Source organism: Triturus cristatus, chromosome 8 (assembly GCF_964204655.1).
Source record: "Triturus cristatus chromosome 8, aTriCri1.1, whole genome shotgun sequence".
Lineage (NCBI taxonomy): Eukaryota > Metazoa > Chordata > Amphibia > Caudata > Salamandridae > Triturus > Triturus cristatus.
Genome location: NC_140591.1, coordinates 1532095688 through 1532116542, shown reverse-complemented (window position 1 = coordinate 1532116542; position 20855 = coordinate 1532095688). Strand labels below are relative to the sequence as shown.

The following is a 20855-nucleotide window of genomic DNA, read 5'->3' as shown; positions in this document are numbered from 1 at the left end:
AAGCGCTGTTGGCTAGCTGGTTTTGGGACATGTATCGCCAAGCGTGCTGTGTGTATTTCTTCAAAATGGCTATCCACTTTCAGAGCCGCCGCTTCCACTGGCTATGATGCTTCGTTGTGCAATTGCGAAACATACTCTACAATGGCTCGGCGAGGGTTGAGCCGCTACGACTGAATGCATTAATACTTGAACGCATTTCACTGCTTAGAAATAGTGTGTATGGATCGCTCTAATGGCGTAGCCAGTGTGTAGTAGAAATGCATCGCGTGCTGTTACCTGACCCCTCTGCCCCTGTTAATGCTTTTTGCAAGCTCGGTGCAGAAATGGCAGCTTCCTTTTGGCATTGCTTGCTTGGAAACACGTGTACTCAAGAGAGCGCTTGAGCCTCCCTTGTCTTAGAACAACGGGCACAGCCAGCGAGTGAGGCCAGTTGTACAGCACAAGACCCTGCCGCAGATCGCCTCTAGTCGCTTTCCCCATCAGGAGGCCGTGTTTTTAAGACCGCGATGCTCGCTTTCTGCTTGCCCCTACTAGCTCCAAGTTTTGACAGCTGAGTGACTAGACCATGGGTTTATAACATAAATCGTCCAGGATCACACATGTTGGTTAGGTCGAAAGATGTGTATTTTCTTTCTGAAATCAGCACTTCCGCACTTGACCATATCTCGTTCCATTTTCACGTGACAGGATGTCAAAATGCATGTTTAGCACTTGTCTCCCACAGGATGTAACATTTTGTCAGCCGGCCTGTGCCGCGCACTTTTTTTTAGATACCCCTTGCACCGCCCGTACATCACTTTTTACCATGTTAAAAGTGACGCACCGGCTGCGCAAGGGGCTTGTAAACAAGCCCTATAGACTCTGTATGCATGTTTAAAAAATAAAAAGCAAACAATTTATAAGAATCGATCCAAACAGTACATATAATTCCATATGTGTATGTCAGTAAAATGAGCACACTCCTCTAGAGTTTCAGTAGAAAAGCGTATCTTTAAAATACCGAAAATATATCTGCCAAGTTGAAATAGCATACATGCATACAACATGTTGAAAAATGCATTCCCGTGAAAGCTCTGTAGTGTTGAAATGTACCTATGGTTGGGGTGGTAGCTGGAGCTCTCTTTCGTTTACATGTTGGACCCTAGTTAGTTTAACATTATGTTACATTTTGCTCCCTTGGCTTTACTTGGTGCTACCCGCTACCTTCTAGCTCCGTCGTGTGCACACAGCGTGCTAACACTTCGGCATCAACCCACAGAAGCAGGCAGGCTGGCGAGAAGTCGCGTGCCGGGCCTCAGCTTCCGTGTGCGGTCGAAGTTGACATCTCCCATGATCCTCCGGGGACGCACGCTTTGCGCCGTGGCCTCGTCGTGTCCACTGGAGCCATGGAGCTGGCCTCGTGCCGCCCTCGAGCCGTGTTTACACGGAGTAAAGCGGGAGCAGCAGCCCTGGATACTGGGAGGGCATTGATTGGTAACCGATACAGAGAGCCAGACCTCGGCTCCGCCATCCATCCCTGTGTTACTGTGGTGCTGGCCTCAAAACGGAAGTCACTACCAATCAGGCCATTTGAGCAGAGAGTTTAGGTCGAAGGTCAAGGGTTAGGCAGCATGGACCCTTCAGGAGGGCAAACACTTGTTCAGACCCCTCATTCTATCAGTCTTGGGCCTTCCACTTTCAAATATTTCAAGTAAAGTAAACTAAGACTACAACAACCCGAATGAATTAGGTTGCCATCCATCACACCTCATGTCAAATAGTAATAACTGGCAACTCTTTGATTGACATGAAGTAACACCATAGCTGGCAAGCTTCCCAGATTCATGCATGATGAGCGGCTCCAGTCCAGGTTTTTTTTCTTTGGATCTTGGGACTTTTAGTCTATGTCTATCAAGGAACTAACAAGAGGACAAGTCTTAGAAATAAAAGACAAAACCTGCACTGAAGCAGCACATGACACCTGGATCTGGGAAACACGGCAGGGCTGTAACACGCGCAAGGTGGGGAGTCTAACCTGATATATTTGTAGAGAATTGAAAATGATCTTTGAGTGCAGACAAGCCCCTTCTCTGCAAATGTTTTTCATTCTTTCAAATAGTGCTAAACCTTTTGCAGGTATAAAAATAATGTAATGCGTCAATGCAAGCGAATATGCAATGTGCTCTCAGTCTGTACAGGCATAGATGAGATAGCCTTTAGAATGACAAACTTAAGCAGTGAGAGAAATGTCCTGAGATAAGTTCAGCTATAAATAGATTGACTGCCCTCTGTTTAGACAGCCTGCACATCTGGTGCACATGGACTATCAATCAAACACAAACTAATTTTGTGAGTGAACAATTTTTCAATGCAATGGTTCACTAGTACCCCTTACGTGAACAAGTTAGTGGATTGAACCGAGCAGGGCTTCAAGTGAGATAAAGTCAGTGAAGGGTGGGTCTCTAAAATGTAAATGTAGTGCATTTATATAGCGCTCCGCACACCCCGAAAGGGTCTCTGGTGCTGTGCACATACCACTGTGGAACCCTTCCTGGCCTTTCCCTGTGAAGTACCCACTCCTGGGCACCCCCAAGGTGCAGCCAGGCATCCCCTGCGCTTTTGGGGCCGTTGTGGAGATTAAGCAAGCTATTGCCCAGAGTTGCAGAGTGGGACCCATGATTAGAATAGGCACCAAGGCGAGAATTATCGGGTCCGGGGAAATTGAGCCCAAGACCCGCCAAGGCGGGAATTGAACACTGGTCCAGGCCAGACCTCTGCCACTCTAACCATTGAGCCACACTTCTCCACTCAAAGGGGCATGGCCTTTGTAATTAAGGGTGTGGTTTAACCACGTAAACTAAATTTCTGTGATTTCCGTAGTGTGCCACCCGACTGATATTTTCGTGCCTCTCTGCACTTTGAGCTATTGCATCCAGATTTATGGCACAATAACTGATATACAATTAAAACCAGCCAGGACTATTGACTTTGTCAATGGTTATTAGCTGTTTAAGATAGAGTAACCACAACATTACTATTGAAAATGTTTTCATTCTTAAATTCTGAGACTTGAATTAAAACTTACTGAGTCCTGTGGAGGAGGTAGTGGTCTTCAGAGTTTCATTCACTCCTGTGAGGTTCATTCTGTCTTAAACATGTACGCCATTTTGCTCTCCACATCTCCTCCATCTGCATGTCTTACAATTCATCTCACTCTCTCCTAAATGCACGCTCTCCCATCTCCTTCACTTCACCACCCAACACACACACACCCACTCACCTGTAAACCTTGCATTTTCTTTTGCTTTCGCCTTGGTAATATTTTGACAACTCTGCATTCTCTTCACTCGGCGAATCCTCCAGAGAATCACAACTGCAACTGGAACACGCCAGCGTTGCCCTGTGCGCATTGTAGCGATATCAAGGATAGGATCGTCACGTATTCTGAACAATCTTCTGACCCACTTATAGGTTCAGAGAGAAACTTGCCCTGCCTTCAGTCTCAACTCGAGAACCCTTGGTAAACATCTGGAGGTGACTCAGTTCAAAGTACGCACTATACAAGAGTAATATGCTACACAAATAAAAAATACAGAAATACACTCTTCGGGACTACAGCCAGACGAAGTAAAACATATGAAATATAAACAGGAACTAAATCGCTGATATGGATTGCATTAACCTTTTTTACATTAATTGTTCAGAAATTGGTCAGGGTTTTCACTTTTAAAGTCAAGGACATGTATAAAGTGCCCGATATGGACCCTTTATAATGTTAGATTTTAGTTACTACAGGGTCTGAAACCATGGAAGTCAATTCACCAAAATGCCAGTGGTAGCGGAAGTGACTTCACATGCCCCTTGACCCTCACTTTCACTCACAAATACATATTCTTATACATACAAACACATTCATACATACACATACACACACAACCTGCCTACATATGTACACACATTCACACCTACACACACACTCTCATTTACATAAACACACTCAGAACTGCAAGCACGCACACAACATACACACATAAAAAAAAATACTTAACTCAGCTGCCAGAGAAAGCCATATTCCAACTCTTTGTACTGCATTGATTTAGCAAACTAATAGCGAATAACACAATATTATTCACTATTAGAATAATAAAAAATTGACAAAAAAAGGTGAGTGAAGCTCCCACCGATGTCCAGAAGGACGAGCTGCTTCTGTTCCTGCCACTGATTTTGTCACTGCTGACGCTATGGGTCACAAAGGCAGTGCCGGGGGTCACAAGGGACATGCCAGGGGTCGCAGCAGAGACCTATGGCCACCCCTAAATGACATCCGCGTCTGAGACCTGGAGGGACCCTGCCCACTTAAAGCCCTAGAACAGAGTGTTATCATAAGATCATGTTCTGGACAGAATTCTTGCTTTCTTTTCCAGATTACACTTTGTTCCATTTAGTGAGAACATAGTTCATTTCGCATCTTTAAGGTCTCACTAAGCAACAAAGTGTTGCTTTTAAAAGCTGGCAAATAGCAGCTGGTAAGACTAGAACATGCTGTAATTGTGATTCATTGCAATGCCTACCTCCACTGCTAAAATACAAGGAAAAGACAAAATGAACCCCTGGGAGGTGAGCATCATTTGGCAGCACAGCTATGCTACGCCCTCGGCGTGGTCGGCTTTCATTCAAAATACCAATAAAGCTGGAATATTTTAATTGGCCAGATACCCTGGAAAGCCAATCTAGGGTATTTCGAAATCAGCTCACAAAAAGCAGCTTTGAGAATTTGTGGGAAAGACCGGCAACATTCCAGGACAACAGACCGACCGGAAGAATTATTTCCTTAGGAAGGCAGACTGTTGGATGTGTGGAGCACTAACTATCTGTTGCATTTCATACACAAGAGATTGCTGCAATTCTGAAGATGACAGATTGTCACTTGCAGGGAAGTTGACGCTCACTGTCAAGCTGATTCCAATAAGGATAATAGCTTCCAAAGTATTTGAGGTGTCGTCGATTGCCTCCTACCTCAACATTTAAAAGTTATCATTCAAATGATAGCTACATCGACAGTGGCACCAAGGAATTATGACCAAGGCCACCAAAAATATGCAGCAGGGCAGGGTCAAATTATGCAGGAGGGCAGAGTAAATTATGCAGCAAGAAAAGGCAAATTATGCAACATATTTCGGCACATTTTGTGATAGCATTACTTCATTATTTAGTCATTAGGTCTCGCCTAGCAGCGCACGTGCGCTACATAGGCAAAAAGACCTTTAGCAATCGCTTCGGCTTTTCAGCCGAATACGTGCACGTGTTCCATTGCCTTCAATGGCAACGCGTGCACGTGTGGTGATTGCCTTGCGGGAGCGAGCTTGACACCATATGTTTGTAATTAACTTACAAACACATGGTGCCCCTGGCTCGCTCCCGCAAAGGAAACGCTTTGTGTGCTCTCGCACTCCCCCCACCCCTCCCACTTTTAGCGCGAGGTGCGCACGCTTGTTTGTCGTGGGGTTGCAAGGGTGAGTTTTCGTGCTTCTGAGGCTCAGGAGCCAGCAGAGACTTTGAGTCTGATGCTCTGCAACAATCAATCCTAGTGCTAGCGCTAGTTCCGTTTTCCATGGCTCTGTCTTTAAATGGGCTATAACATTGCTTACCATGAAGACATTTTGATATCGCGCATGGTGCAATGAAAAGTATACTACCATGACCGTCGCTGCATAAAACACTTATTTAGAAAACAAAAAGCTAAACTGCAATTTTAGCAAATTCCACTAGGTGGTGGTGGCTTACAGCAGGTATTTTGCACTAACGGTGTGCTATCGAGTCGAGAGGCAAGCACCTTCGGTATTTTAGATGCTCAGCTGGGCAAGCAATAAACGTCACGGTTCAAGAATATGCATGCAGGACAGTAAAGAAACCTGCAGCGCGTTCACATAATCCTGGGTAAAGGTAACAAGTCCGTTACTTACCGGTAATGTCCATTATCAAGCAAATTCATATTGGAAGTGCCAAAAAAGGAAGGAGGGCGGGTTTGAGGGATTGTACTCATCGGACTTTGTTTCGGGAATGAAGATTATCGCTCAAATCTAATCTATATATAATGAGAAACAAAAGTATTAGGCGTAGGGCAAGTGGCATCCTTACATATTTCCTCAATCGAGACCCCTGAGCCTTCAGCCCGTGATGACGACACCACCCTTGTTGAACTTCTGTGGAGTGTCCCTGGTGCCATCTGTCGCATAGAAACATTTGATTGGGTTTTTCTTGCCTAATCCACCTATTCATTGTGGCACTTGTTACTTTCTTTTCCTTACTTGCTACCCCATGTGAGACATTGAACTCAGGATGGCCTTAGTTCTTTCCAGGTACATTAATAGAGTACGCCCTACATATATAGTTAGAGGTGTGGCATCGGGGTTGATGGATCAGATCCTAGTAAACCTATTTCTTGAGACATGAGATAATGTGTTTGACCCTTTGGCTTAAACTTGAGGTCGGACCATAAAACCATCCAATCCGGTAAAATACCTAAGATAAGGATTTAAAAAAAATCAAAACTCACTTATCCTCCCAGCCAAGTATGCTAGGAAGGCTACATTTGCTGAGGACCAATATATGTCCCTAGAGGCAGGGCCGGTCCTGGAACTTCTGGGGCCTCGGGAGAAAGGGAAGATGTGAGGCCCCTCTAATTTGCATGAACAACACAAGAAGTGAATACGCAGGACTATTGATTGTATTAGGCATCACTGAAGAGACCTAACGTGGATATCAGTAACAAGGACAACAAGATAAATATGCAAATTAAATAAGTCCATATATTTTAAAACTGTAATAAATGGATTACATTTGCCACATTGAATGGAAAAGCTAGTTGCAGGTCTCAAAAAGATGATTGTTTCCAGATGAGTACATATTAAAAATTCCAGTTCTGTCTCATAAAGGCGGAGAGATCCTGTTGAGGTAATGAGGAGCAGGATCATTCAAAATATAAAATCACACAAGAGAAAACCTCTCACAACATGGATATAATCCCAAATTTCAAAAGGCTCCCTTATCATTCTGTGCCCTTATTCGGATGACATTAATACTTAGTAATTTGTTTTGACATAAATCTTCTTACCAGTATCCCACACGCACATGCTAAGAGTCGTAGGACAATCTTTTTTGTGTTTGGGCTCTTTGCTTGCCAGAATTATGTTAAGTAAAAAACACAACACATATAGCGCCGAGAGATCCTCCCGGGGATGATTCGTGCGCATTACAAATATAAATAATAATAAAATATAATACAAAGTTACACAAGACACCGTTGCAAACAAATTAAGATTATACATAAATAAAAAAAAGACCTAGGACAACTGAGACCACTGCTGAATCATACATTGACTTGAAGGTATGCTGCAGATTCAGGGGTTTTCAAATCAACGTTTTTGATTTGGGGTTAGAACTGTAGAAATGGATGTGGTGGGCATTAGCGCTGGTGGAGTCCTTCCCTCACTGCCAGCCTTTAACAGTGCCCTTCAAGTCTCGATAACCACACTCTCGCTCAGATGCATTTAATTTGATGTACAGCGCCACTGATTGCAGTGTAGGGTGTCAGAGAATTTTATATCACACACATTACACAGAGACAATCTATCATACGTGTGTAAATCACTGTATAGGAAATATTACATAAGACAAAGGACTACAAGGTGTAGGAGTCACACGACAACCATACTAGTAGGCATTATAGTTTATTAGTGATTGGTCTGGAGGAACACAAACACTGAATTTAGAACGTAATTGGGGGTTCTCTTTAATAACCAGAATTGAATTCTATCCAAATGAACCCTTTTTGCAACATTAAGATAACCAAAGACTGGAGGAAAAACCATAACCCTCTAATTTATACCTTGCAGTTTGTATGCAGATCTTAGATGACAGTTAATAGCTCACTGTTCTTTGCTAGAATTTTGACTAATACACTCCAAGTAATAAAAGGATCTCACTGACAGAAGCAGTAACCTACTGACCTATTTACATTATGTACACTTTGTGATCTGCATGGTTCTTTTTCTTTGCAGCAGGCACATTAACCCTCTGCGCTACCTTTCCACGAGTCAAAACTTCCACTTGACAAAACTTCATCTCTCTCTAGGAAGAACATTAATTACCGGAGTTATCATGACATTTTTATTGTTGACGAAAATTGCTGGAGGCCAGGAAGGAGTCAGCAGCGCTTTTAAAACCATAATATACTTGGAAACATGACGCCCCCACCTAAAGTCAGCACCGGGTGCGATTGCACCGGTCACACTGGCCTAGAGCCTCCCTGCTCAAGGGTTCTGTGACCTTAGTGACAGAGTCACTGTCGCTCTAGGGTGGCTGCTTCATAGGCCTCCCCAAAAGACTTGAGGTGAACTTCAGTAGGGCTTGTGGTGGACGGGCCTTCAAGGTTAACCCACACTTGCCACCGCTAGGGTCCACCTGCTGCTTCTGAAACGCCATGGCTTCTAAGGTCTAGCGGGGCCTTCTAAGGTGTAGCACGGAAATGTGCTCCCTCAGGAGAGTGGTCCTGTTATGAAGGCTGAACCTGGTTTCCCAGTTCCCAAGTCAGCAGCTCCGGCCATAGTGCCACAACCTTCCCCACTGAACACCATACTGCCGCACTGAGAGAAACCCGCACTGCCTTCAACTACAACCCAATTGTGCCCCGCTATAAATACCTGGATGCCACTCAATTCAAATCACGCACTTGACTAGACTAATATGCTGCCTAAAATAAAAGTGACAACATCCTGGAAAAAGCAAACACTCATAGGGAATGCAAGATTAAGTGGAATGTAAGAAGGAACCAATTGGTTACCTTAATGCTTCTGCACTTATTATTCTGAAATCAATGAGTGCTTTTGCATGAAAAGTTAAGGACATGACTACAGGGCCGGAAGAGACCAGTTTCAATGTCCATTGCTTATATCGTTACAAAACATAAGCAGTATGGTTTAAAAAGACAAGGCCACATTCATGAATACAGAGCCGCGGTATGAATTTTGCTTTCCAATCCACCCATCAAACAGGTATTGCAGTACATCCAGGATTGGTGCACTTCCCCACCCAGGGAAAACAGTGCTGTTCAGAGAAAGACATGAAAACAAAGTAGCGCTTCACTAGAAAACTCTGTAAAGTGGCGCTAATGTGTTTTGGGTTTGAATAAAATCAATCTCGCCCCTTTTCGACCCACTCTGTCTTGCTTTAGTTATTTTTCAAATTTTTAACCTTTTATTTCTCTCCCCCCCCAAGGGAGCACTTTGGGAGTGAAAAATGTCCCCCCAAAAAAGACAACCTTTCCAGCAAAAGTGTTTTTCTTTTTTGGGGAACAAACAAAGGGGGCCCCACTTTTGGACCTTGCAGCCTGCTCTAGTGCTTAGAGGCCCAGGGAAAGGGGTCCCCTCCCCTGAGCCTTGAGGCTGTAACCATTTCGCGGCAGCTCTACATTAATTTAAAATGCTCTTTCCCATCAGATAAATGGGTGATGCAGAAGTTAACTAAAGCCAGTTGATCTGGATTTCTCCCTCCTCCCCTCACCCACCTCTCCTTACCTGTGTCTGTCTGGGCCTGGAAACAAAGGGGCCTTCTGACGCCTAGAAACAATATGCAGAATGGCAATGGCCGGTACTTAACAGATGTGTTGCCTCGCCCCTGACACTGTGAGACAAGATAATTGCTGGCCTGGCTGCTGTGCATTCCCCATGTTGTTTGTCCCTCCCCCCACCCCTGCACCCCCAGGAATGCCATCACACCCTGAACAGAAAGGTTGAGACATCGCCCATTTGTAGTGTGATTGTGTGGGGCAGTGGGCCCTGAAGTAGCAGGTGGGCTAGCTGTGAAAATGTGGACTTTCACAGTGAAGCGGGGACCCCTGTTTTTAGTTGAGCGCGAGGCCCTGGGCAGCTGCCCACATTGCCCATGCCTAGCGCCGGCCCTGCCTAGAGGCTAGAAAATCAGATGTTTTTTTAGGTCTCGCCTGAGACAGCGCATGAGCTGTCTCTTCGAGACATTTAGTAAGTGGCTTTTAAAAGTGCCACCAGAGGCTTTTGCTGGCCTCAAGCTTGCGGTTATGTGCGTGCAGCCGGCAGCTTTCACCGCCCGAGGCGCCATCTGGAGGGCGAGCACCTTCATAGGCACGAGCAGAGGCGCCATATGGCTTTCCTCTCGCTCGGCCAAGCGCATGCGCCTCGCTTCAATGCCCCTACCCAACCCCCACCACAGAGCGCGTCTCGCAGCTTTTTTGTTTTAAACTTTGAGCTTGAGGCGCGCGCGCGGCCAATGCTTGTTTATTTGATGAGCGCTGCAGCCTTAGCACTTCGAGAGCTTGTTTTTTTCTTTAAATCGAATTCCTGGGACACGAGGCCTCAAGAACACATTTCTGAGTACTATTTTCCAAACCTAGGAATCATGCTTGAAGGATAAAGCGCCAAGAAGTTCAGGAGCTAGAAAAAAGCACCTCATAAGCTGTGGCCCTGTCAGCATCCATGTACAAAGTGCGGTCAGCTAAATGGCAACCTCCTCCACGCGCTTGTTACTTTTAATTTATTCCGTGAGGAGGAGACGGGCTCATCTGTCCGTTTAATTTCTGAGCCACCTCTGACCTGAAGCGGGAATGACGGCCCAATTGGAGGAAATGCCGGCTTCCCTCAGCAGGAGTGAGTGGGCTTGCTTTTCCGTCTGTGCAGCCTTTCTGCCAGAGAAACACAGTTGAACAACCATTGACTGCATAGGGGCTGGGGATGATAAGTGACAGCGGAGCATAAGTATGGCTCTGACGCAGCAGTTCGCTTTAAGCGAGAGGCCGTGTACTCCCTCTCATTGGCCAATATTAACAGCTCTGTTTAATAAGGGCACTTCAGCAAGAATGTAGTGCATTACCACGATGCACTCTCCTTGAGGCATCATTAGAGAGAGGATGTGGCGTAATATACAGAGCTTCCGACTTAGTAACTGGGGCAGGGTTCGAGTCCGGGCCTGCTCTAGCTGTCTATTATTTATAAACTATGGCAGTTTTTAAAAGAATTCAACACAATTACAAATACCTAAAATTGTACAGGTTCGGGTGAACGTACCATCGGTGACACTACAGAAGGAAAAGCCCACATTAAAAACAAGCATTGGCATAGCCAATAGGTCTCGCCTTTGGAACCTTATAAGTGTTTAGCCATGCAACAGTTGATGTTGTTGCACCAAGGCTATTGTGCTGCATAACTAATACTTATAAGGTCCCAAAAGCGAGACCTCTTGGCTATGCCAATGCTTGTTTTTAAACTTGTTAACACTGGGCATTAGCTGTACCTCATTAATACCAGTTCTACACCCAAACATAGCAATAAGCTACAGAAAGATGACTAGTCAACCTTTGCAAAAGATGACCAGTCAACCTTTGCAAATGGTCTTCCACTACGTGGCAAACACGTGTCGCTGTATTTTTATAAACTTTTAAACCGTTTTAGCTAGAAACTATTTTTTTCTGTTAAAATCTGCAGTTATGCAGCATATGATGGATTATGTGGTAAATGTGGCAAATCTACAACTATGCAAAAATCTCAGCGGCTGGACAATCGCATAAATCCAGTGGCCCCGATTATGACCAATGTGCATGTTCATAATGGTACCAGTTATGTTCTTTCTCATACTCGATGTGGTGTGAAGATCTATATACGCGTAAGCGATCTTACAGATAACACTGTCAATAAAGTAGGTCCAAGTCAATTCTTTAGGAGAGAGGATTGAGTTACTCACAAGTTCAAACTATGCACTTGCCTTAGGTGCACACATTAGGCCTTGCGCCTGGTTCCTGCTGATAAAAGTTGTTTCTCTTTTTTTTGCACACTGCACTTTGTTATTACTATGCACCGGAGCAGTTGTCAGGACTGGGAGTTCTGACAATTGCTATAAGTTTGAAAGACATTTTGACCTGTGTTTTAAGACAAATCACGTGACTACTGTTTGTAATGGCTCTTTGCTAAATGTAAAAACGCGTAGAATCTCTTTTGGCTTGGAATTTTTAACATTGGGCATGTTATTGTTAATTGTAATTGTTTTAAGTAACCACACAATAAACTTATTATTATTGGAGTTATTCTCCAAAGGATCAATGTAATTTCTTTGGAAGAAATTACATTGAAGCTGTGGAGTACCATGGGTTACTTGGAGAACGGCAGAGCAGTTTAGCAAACAATAATCTCAAGGAGGTTGGGGGGTAAAAACTGGAATAATTAGCATTGAAACGAAAACAGTAAAATCCGAAGGAGCCCAGTATTCGAGATCCGCTGGTGAATTAAGCAAAGTAATAAGATGAGTGTGTATTTTGGGCTGAGTTAAAGGTAATGTGGAGGCTGGAACAGCAAAAAGGGCCTTATTATGATGAGACTCGGAAAGCCTTCGACCACATGGTCCGAGTCTCCCATTTCTCTATGGGAGCTTGTACTATGGCCGGGTTACGGCTGCAGCTCAAGCTTCCTTAGAGAAATGGTAGTATATGACCGCACCATGTGTGGTCGCATTGTAATTGCGGTGTGAGGACAGCGGACCGGAGGTCGGTCGGTCCCAAGACCGCATGGTGTCGGTCGGAGGCAACTCTGACTGACATCGTAATCGAGCCCTAAGCCTCTTTGGTTTCTATGGTACTTCTGAAGTTATGACAGTGATAGACTAAGGATCAGTGCTTCATTTGAGTCAGTGGTTTCCAGTGCTCGGCACCGGTATTCAATTGTCAACACCGAAGGTTGACAGCCTACCACAGGGTGGTGCTGTCTGGCTAATTTAGAGATTACCTCAGTTGATTATTAATTCAGTAGACATTAAAAGTTACTATTACGTGTCGCCCAAGCCACTTTTATATCCTTGGATTCATAATCCGAAATGTCGCTCTTGTAAGATTGTGATGGTAAGTAGTTGTGTTGCTACTAACATTGACAGCGCTGGCAGGGGCAACGTGTGGTGCAAGCTGCATTGGCCTTCCTGATGAGAGCCTTTGCACTTATCTTTTTGCAAATTAAGAACTACTGAGGATCCTTGACCAAGTAATCACAGAACTGTCTCCATTGCAGAGGAATGGCTTGCATTTAGCATGTTCGTTTCACAGCAACGATAATTAAATATATTCAACATGGTAGGGTGAGCAAGATTTGTGCAATTTGCTTTCTCATAGTGTTACTTACGTATAATATCGTGAAATGCGAATCCATAATTTCGCCATATTTTAGTGCAACATGAGTCTTTTGTAAACTTTTGATGTCAGGGCACACTTTGCGTAGAAAAAAATATGCAAAAACAAAAGAACCACAAACAACATCTACTGGTCTTCTATTGTTCCTGCATGTTCGTGTTACATTTTTTACTGCAAATCGCAGTCCTGTTTTACTACCACTAGCCCAAAATTATGCAAAGTGGTGTAATGGTTTAATTTCAGAAATTTTGTGTAAGAAGCATGACATGAAATTCCACAAACTATGCAAAATTCGCAAATTACCCCAACATAATTAAAATTTTGGCAAGGCCTAGATTTGCATTTGAAGACATTTTTTTGAAGTTTGAAATGCTTTTATTTCTTAAGTTGCTTGGTCGGACAATCAAAGAGCAGAGCTTTTAAAGGTGCCCATGGTTGTAGGATGAGAAGATAGTTGGTCAGCACCGGAGAGTCCTGGTACGTAAGGAATTTTTAACCCTAGGAATAAGAACCTGCAGGTCGGCAGCAGGGATAGACTGGCCGTAGCGGGCACCGGGTGTTTCCCCGGTGGGCCGCCAGGGTGAGGGCCGGTTTTGGGCCCATGGGGGCCGTTTTTGTTACTGGGGGTCGGAAAAATGAGCCCCCTTGTAACAAAATCGGCCGAAACCGGCCCAAGCAAACCGCTCTGCTGCACCTCCCTCCCATCCAGGGGGGCCCGGCCGAGCAGTTTGCCAGGGCCGGTTTCGGTTCCCAGTCCGGCCCTGGTCAGCAGGCATGGCGTCCTTAAACCCCAGAAACATCAAGTTGAACATTTGGCAGGTGCAGTTTCTTGACATTTTCAAAGACCTGGCCAGGGTAAAGGTCCTTTCCAAACAAGGCCCCAGTATGCCTTATTCTAGGAAGGGCGCCAACAACCTGGCGCAGTTGGGTATAGTGGGCTCCCGAATGATGGGCTGGTAGGGAGCGTGAGGCTTGTGAGTGAGAGGAACTTTGCCATCTATCCTGTCTGTGAGGCCCAAAGATCCACAGGGGCACCCTATATCCCTTATGCTGGTCATGTTTTATATCTAGTCACTTGTCACTGTATAGCTTAATCATCGTGCGGCCATGTTATGATGGGGGAGGATGATCCCTTTGATGTTTTAACGACAAGGCTTAGGTCCTTGTACATTAATTGCTGCTATGATTGGTCGGATGTGCCCTAGTCTGTGTTATTTTATCATGTTTATGCCTTTGTAATTCAGTCATTTATTTTGGTTGAACACTGTTACGGGCCCTGGACAGATACAAGAAGATCAGGGCCAGGAGGAGAACTGGTTGCACCTAGCAATTTGCTATGCACTATGCACTTTATAGTATGATAACTGTGTGGCTATGTTCTAGGGTTCTAAGTCTGCTGTTACTCTGGGGAGGGGGTATCCAATTGAGACTCATTAAAATCTAAGTGCTGTGTTATGTCACCATACAATGCCCTGGATTTGGTGAGGCCTAAGTGCTGTGTTTCTCATGTGCTGATATGGTCAATCTGTTTTCGTATCTGTTTTAAGTCTATGCTTGTATCATGTTCTTATACTTTTATAGATATGGTCAGTTGATTGTATGTTTCAGGTTTATTGTTTTTAATAACTAATAAGCTAATAATTTAATATAACTGGTCACCACCAGAAAGAGCATATCAGGTGTTTGCAAGGTCAAGAAGATCAAGATTTCGCTGCACAGTTAGACCATGACCAGGGACAGCGCATGACATACTCTGGTTTATCAACTGAGCAAGTAATGAGTCCTGAGCCACAGGCTCTATATTAGTGGAGTAATAGGGAAAAACAAGGGTACCCCAATATGTGAACCTGGGGTAATAAGCTGTTTTAGGAAAACAATGGTTCTGGTGCGGCCTAAAGTTCCATTCAGAAGTGACCATGTGGGGGGCACTATGATTGAGAGTAGGAAGTTAATTCTTAAAAGGGAGCGGTAAGTAATATATAGAGGGACATGTACGTCAATTTATGACAGGTGTGTATTCCAAAACAGTAGTGCTCACACAATAAGTGAAAATAAGCGTGACGTGAAAAAGTGATGGTGATATTAAAATATTAACTGTTGTCAATGCGATGTCTTTATTTTAATATCACCCTCACTTTTTCACGTCACGCTTATTGTCACTTATTATGGGAGCACCTGAATACTATTGTTTTGGAATAAACTCCTGTCATAAATTGACCTACATGTCCCTCTGTATATTACTTACCGCTCCCTTTTAAGAATTAACTTTCTACTCTCAATCATAGTGCCCCCCACAGGGTCACTTCGGAATGGACCTTTAGGCCACACCAGAACTATTTTTAGGTCTCGCCGAGCGATGCAGCGCGTACGCTGCTCACCTTGGCAAGATCTATTGTTGTGGGATTTGCGTCCAAAGGGGGACAGGAGATGTGCACTTGGCCGGACAGCCTATGTGCACGTTCAAGGCGTCTCTTTCAGCTTGCGCCTGGACAGCCGATGTGCATGCTCACGGCGTCTCTTTCAGCTTGCGCCCGGACAGCTGATGTGCACGCTCACGACGTCTCTTTCAGCTTGTGCCCAGCGAGTGCTTGGAGAGAAGTCTGAGATCTGGAGCAGTGATACAGTAGCCCACATAGACCCAGTACAGCGAGTCCCTTCACAGAGAGACTGAGAGCTACTTCACAGGGTGATCGCTATGGGTGGGAAGCAGGTAGGCCTACCACAGTGTTATAAGCGAGTAGCTGTTTTGTGATCTATTGCCTTGCACTATGCATGCTGTTTCTACCGCGCCACATCTCATGATTTATTGGACACTTAGCACTTTTTTCTGTGGAACTAGTGGAACAAAGCTGTCGTTTTTAATTAATATTGACTTGTAGCCACCTACATCCCTGCACAGGACCTTTCTCTGCCACCACGTAAACGCTGCCTCACATTTCGGCAGATAAAGGGGGGAAATTTTGGAGTAGAACCGGGCCTGAGGGAATGAAGCAGAAGCATGTCAGACCTGATTAGATGGGAGGTAAAAAAAATCGCCCTCCCATTTCCTGTTCAATTGCGGTAAAACTGTAGTTTGAATGTATTGACCCCGGCCGCCCAGTGGGTTTGGAAAATGTGAATTTAAACTTCGAGTGGAGGCCGGAACTGCAAGCTCCGCGAGACAGCAGGGATCTGAAGCATCCGTAAGGAGAATGCCTGCCCCCTCTTATGGGCAGGAAAGACCTCTGTGTGCCAAGTGTCTTATAGGCAGGCCTTTAAAACTGCACTACCGTTTTTAATAAAATATTTTATTGCCATTTAAACAGATGCAGCTTCGACAGTGTAACTGGCATTATTTGCATTGCAAGTCAAAGACAACATAACATTATTAGGTATGAACAGGTCGGAAATATGTATACATTCTTCCTGCCATTGTTTTATGGTCAATTAACATAATTAATCTTGAGGAAAAGAAATGGAGGCCTTGACATTGTAATTGTCAGTTGTGTAGCGGACGTGTGTCACTTGTGCATTGCGCCCTTGTAGTAGCTGCCAAGTTGCCCAGGTCCATGCCTGATGTGCTGCGCCAGGCCGGTTTTTCTTTTCTTTGAATTCTTTGACTTGAATGTAGTATCTGACCTGTAGGGTCTGCAAGGCGGAGGTGGTGTGGGCTTGGAAGGCGCATGTGTCCAATGTGTCCTATATGGGAACCGTTTGGTGCTGTGTTTAAGGTACACAAGTGTGCTCTCGTCACGTCGCACTGAACTTGCCCGGGGTGGTTAGAGTGTGGGTGTACAGGAATGCTTTTTTGTGTGGAAGAGTGTGCTTAGCCACTCCAATGTCTCAGAACATCACTGGCTAACTTCATATGCGAAGCCTGTTGTAGTGAAGTATGCTTTATTTACAAATAAAGAGCTGATACAAGTTGCAATCACTGTTTAAAAAAAACCACAAAAAAATAGGCGTTCAATAAACAGAACTTTATTTTACAAATATCAAGAGGCTGCAGTCAGAGATGAATGAGCTAGTAATTGAGTTAAAAAAAATTTCCGAAAAACTTTCTTAGTACTAATGGCAATGCTACTAATGCCAATGCCAACCACTGCCCGTGCATGGGCCGTGTCAAACAGTCATCAGAGCAGTGCTCGCATAAGCTCCTTCCAGCCCTCTGGTGACCGGGCACTGCCAATACAACATATGAACAAGCATTTGCAATACAATCGGTCTCACATTTATGCGAGTTTGAGCTATTGACAGTGCAACTAACAATGCCTTTTATTTTTGTTTTTGTTTTAAAAACATAAATAAAAAAGGCATTGTCATTTACAATTCCATTAGCTTAAACTCGGGTAACTGGGAGACCTATTGCATTGCAAATGCTTGTTCCATATTGGTGGAGGCACCAGGACTTGCTCAGAGTGTTTTTGCCAGTGTGAAGCAATGTGTCTACTGTAGAGTTTCTAACTGTAAGAGACTTGAGCAGTGGTAGTGGAACTTCCAGGTACCAGGGGGCAGTAGGGATATATAATAATAATCCACATTTGTAAAGCGCGAACAATCACCCGTAAGGGTCTCTAGGTGCTGGGGGCCGTCGGGAAGATTAAGCAAGCTATTGCCCAGAGTCACATGGTGCTGAGCTAATCTGCTGCCGGCACCAGGGATCGAACCGTGATCCCCAGATTCCGGAGGCAGTCGCCCGGGCCTCCATAGATATACTCTTGCGCCATTTGATGAACCTGGTGCCGACCCCACAAGAAACGAGTCACGCGGGTATGGCATGTAGTGCCACAATTTGAGAAGACGGCTCTTGAAGTAGTTTGCTTTGTACCTTATATATAATTTTTTATAGAAATAAAAAACATGAAGGGCGTTGGAAAACAATGGGCTATGCAGTATCTGAGGAGAGAGCAGAGCTGAACAGTATTGATCAGTCTGAGCGTTTAAAGGATCAATGGCCTAGAAGTTGCTTCAAATATTGATACGGGATCCGGAAGGTGAAGGCAATCGTCAATAGTAGTAAAGAGACCTTTTCATGGCAATGGCTCCGCGGTCCCTGGTGCAGCATTTGCAGCACTGGCTGCTGTGCTATTAATTTGTGAGGTGGGACCAACCTCAAAAGAGTATTTATTGGAGTACCCAAGCCCTTTGGAGTGCGAGACCAGAATGACTAGGGAGGAAGAGCGGATCCAAGACAGCTATGAATCGTGAGGCGAGTTGACTTCAAGCCAGATAAGGAAGTTGCACTTTTATGACAGATTTTACGAGATCCCAATTTATGAATGGCTTTTTAAAAGAAACATAGTAAAATGATTTTACCTCTGCTACTTCAGCCTGTTCTCGCTGACCTAATCCACCCTGGTCTCTAAGCGCCAGGATACCCGTTGGGTGACAGCTGCGCTATATAAGAATCCCATACAATACAATACAATACTTATGTAATAAAATGGAATTCAGTGATATTGCCTCAAGCTTCCGCTCATCTTTTCACCTTTGAAAAGTGAAGAAATGTAGTTTATTAATTTTTTGAATTAAATCAACACAGTAAACATAGGACAACATATCTTTGGTCTGTTTTTTTGCACTAACATACATACTATTTGTACCATTTCTTATTAAACAAGCAAAAAAAGTTGCAAATGGACGTGACCGGATGTTCCCTTCATTGCAAAACGTCTGCAATATGGTGCTAGAGTTGTATTTTCTCATGATTACATGATCTTTGTGGCATTACTAAAACTCTGCACAGTTGAAACAACAAGGCCAATACAGTTGCAGCATTTTTGCTTCTTGTGTAATGGGGATAGGGAAGGTGGTATTTGCCCTAAACAAACCTGAGGCAAGCTAATTTTATTTTATTTTTTACTATGATTAACATAATAAGAACTGGAAAAAAATACACTTTCTCTGCTTTTTAAGAATTAAAAATGAAATATAGTTAAGGTATACTAGCGGTTCCATTATTTATTACACGAAAAGCACAAATAATGTAAAATCAGTTTAGCTCTTCTTTAAATGTTTATTTACCTGTTATCATCTCCATAACACCTGCAGAATGATTTACATTTGAAAAGTTTAACATACATGTTTATCAATTGTACCACATTCCATTTTCTAATTTTTGATCTGGTACAAAACCTTCACCGTAATAAAGACCAGGACACAATCTGGGTGTGCCATTCTGTAGTACTTCAGAAGCAAAATGGTGCAAAATGGTTTTGCCCTGTTTTTTTGTACCCGTGAAAACCTTTTGTAAGAAAGAAAGTCCATGGAGTGACGAGGACAATGCTGGAAGAAACATACAAAGTATTCGGATTAAAAGAACAGTTGGAAGTGACAGAAAAGGTAGATACTCAGAAATAAAAAAACGAAAGCAGCATCGGGCAAAAGGTAAACAAGCAACTGAAAAATCAATGTATGTAGTGAAATTGAGCACAATGGAAGCAATGTCCTTTAGGGCACAGACCCATCCAGGAATCAGCCTGCACAATCGTATCACTCTTGTGAAGGGAAAATAGAAAAGCGAGACAACCAAACACGAGCAAGTAGTATGCAAAGGATTTTGATCCCTGTAGTGAGACAAAAAAGGGAAGTCAATTAAGAATCTCTGGCAAATAAAGTATTTTGGTAGCTAAGAGCAAAGTGGAGACTTCCAGCCTTTGAAAGGAGGAAGGGGTCTGACTTGGGTGGTATAGAAGTGCGTGAAGGCCTGGTTTTATTGGTGACTTGATCGAGGATGCGAACGGGCAAAACACCACCTTCTAAAGGTAGTTGTAGGAAGACTTACAAATGCAGGAGTAAGAATTGCCTGTCTCTGGATTATAGCCTTGCAAAGTTTTTATAAAGGCAGAGTAGTCTTGCGAAGTTCCTGATTACTGTTCTACCTACCAGCTCAAGGAGTTTCCTGCTTCGCCGTGTCTACTCACTTGTGTAGAGTTCCTTCATGAGTGTTGGATGGAGCTGGTGACTCCAAAGCAAACTTACGTTGCTTTATCCTTCGAGTACTGCAAGACCACGTGGCACCGTTTCTCACTAATCATGTTATCTCATGAGTGCCTCAGCACAAAAAACACTTGCATAAAACATGGAAGCACTGCTGATAATGAACTGAAGGTGCTTCACCAGCATGTCATAGTTTTAGTGAGATTTATCCCTAGTTGTGGAGGAAAAAACTTCACACAACCTTAGTGCCGATGTGTCCCAGCACGCTAATACAAAGGAAACCGTAGAGGGATTTAGAAACCTATGAACTCGCTTGGTCAATATTTCCTCTCTGGCTCACTCAGTTGACTTCTCCCATTCTTGGTCACTCCTTCCCCGGCTCACTCAGTTGTTTGATTCCACATCTCATCCCTGGTTTAAACACTCACCCACTGACTAGTTCAGCATTTCACTCTCATGTTAAACTCTAACAATGTACAAATCTGGAATTATATAGTATTTTCATCTAATAAGGACCCTCTTAGATCTCTACTCTTCTCTTCGTTATGCGATACAGTGTGTGTTTTGGAAGTTGTTGAAAGATTTACATGGTTCAGAAGTCAAACTGAGTCAGGGAGTGAACAAACTGAAGAGCAAGGCACTTGATTGGGGGAGAAAGTGATGGACTGCTAATAGTTTTAGAACAGACTTCACTGCATCATTGGATGTGGTTCCACCAGGTGCCATTTCATAAAATTCTGGAAGATGATAATATAGGTTT

At 43.9% G+C, this 20855-nt stretch overlaps 1 protein-coding gene across 3 annotated transcripts in view; it reads left to right on the top strand.

The window, feature by feature from the left end:
- Positions 1-20855, top strand: part of ARRB1 (arrestin beta 1) — a 793940-nt gene that overhangs the window by 721 nt on the left and 772364 nt on the right. The window lies entirely within an intron of this gene.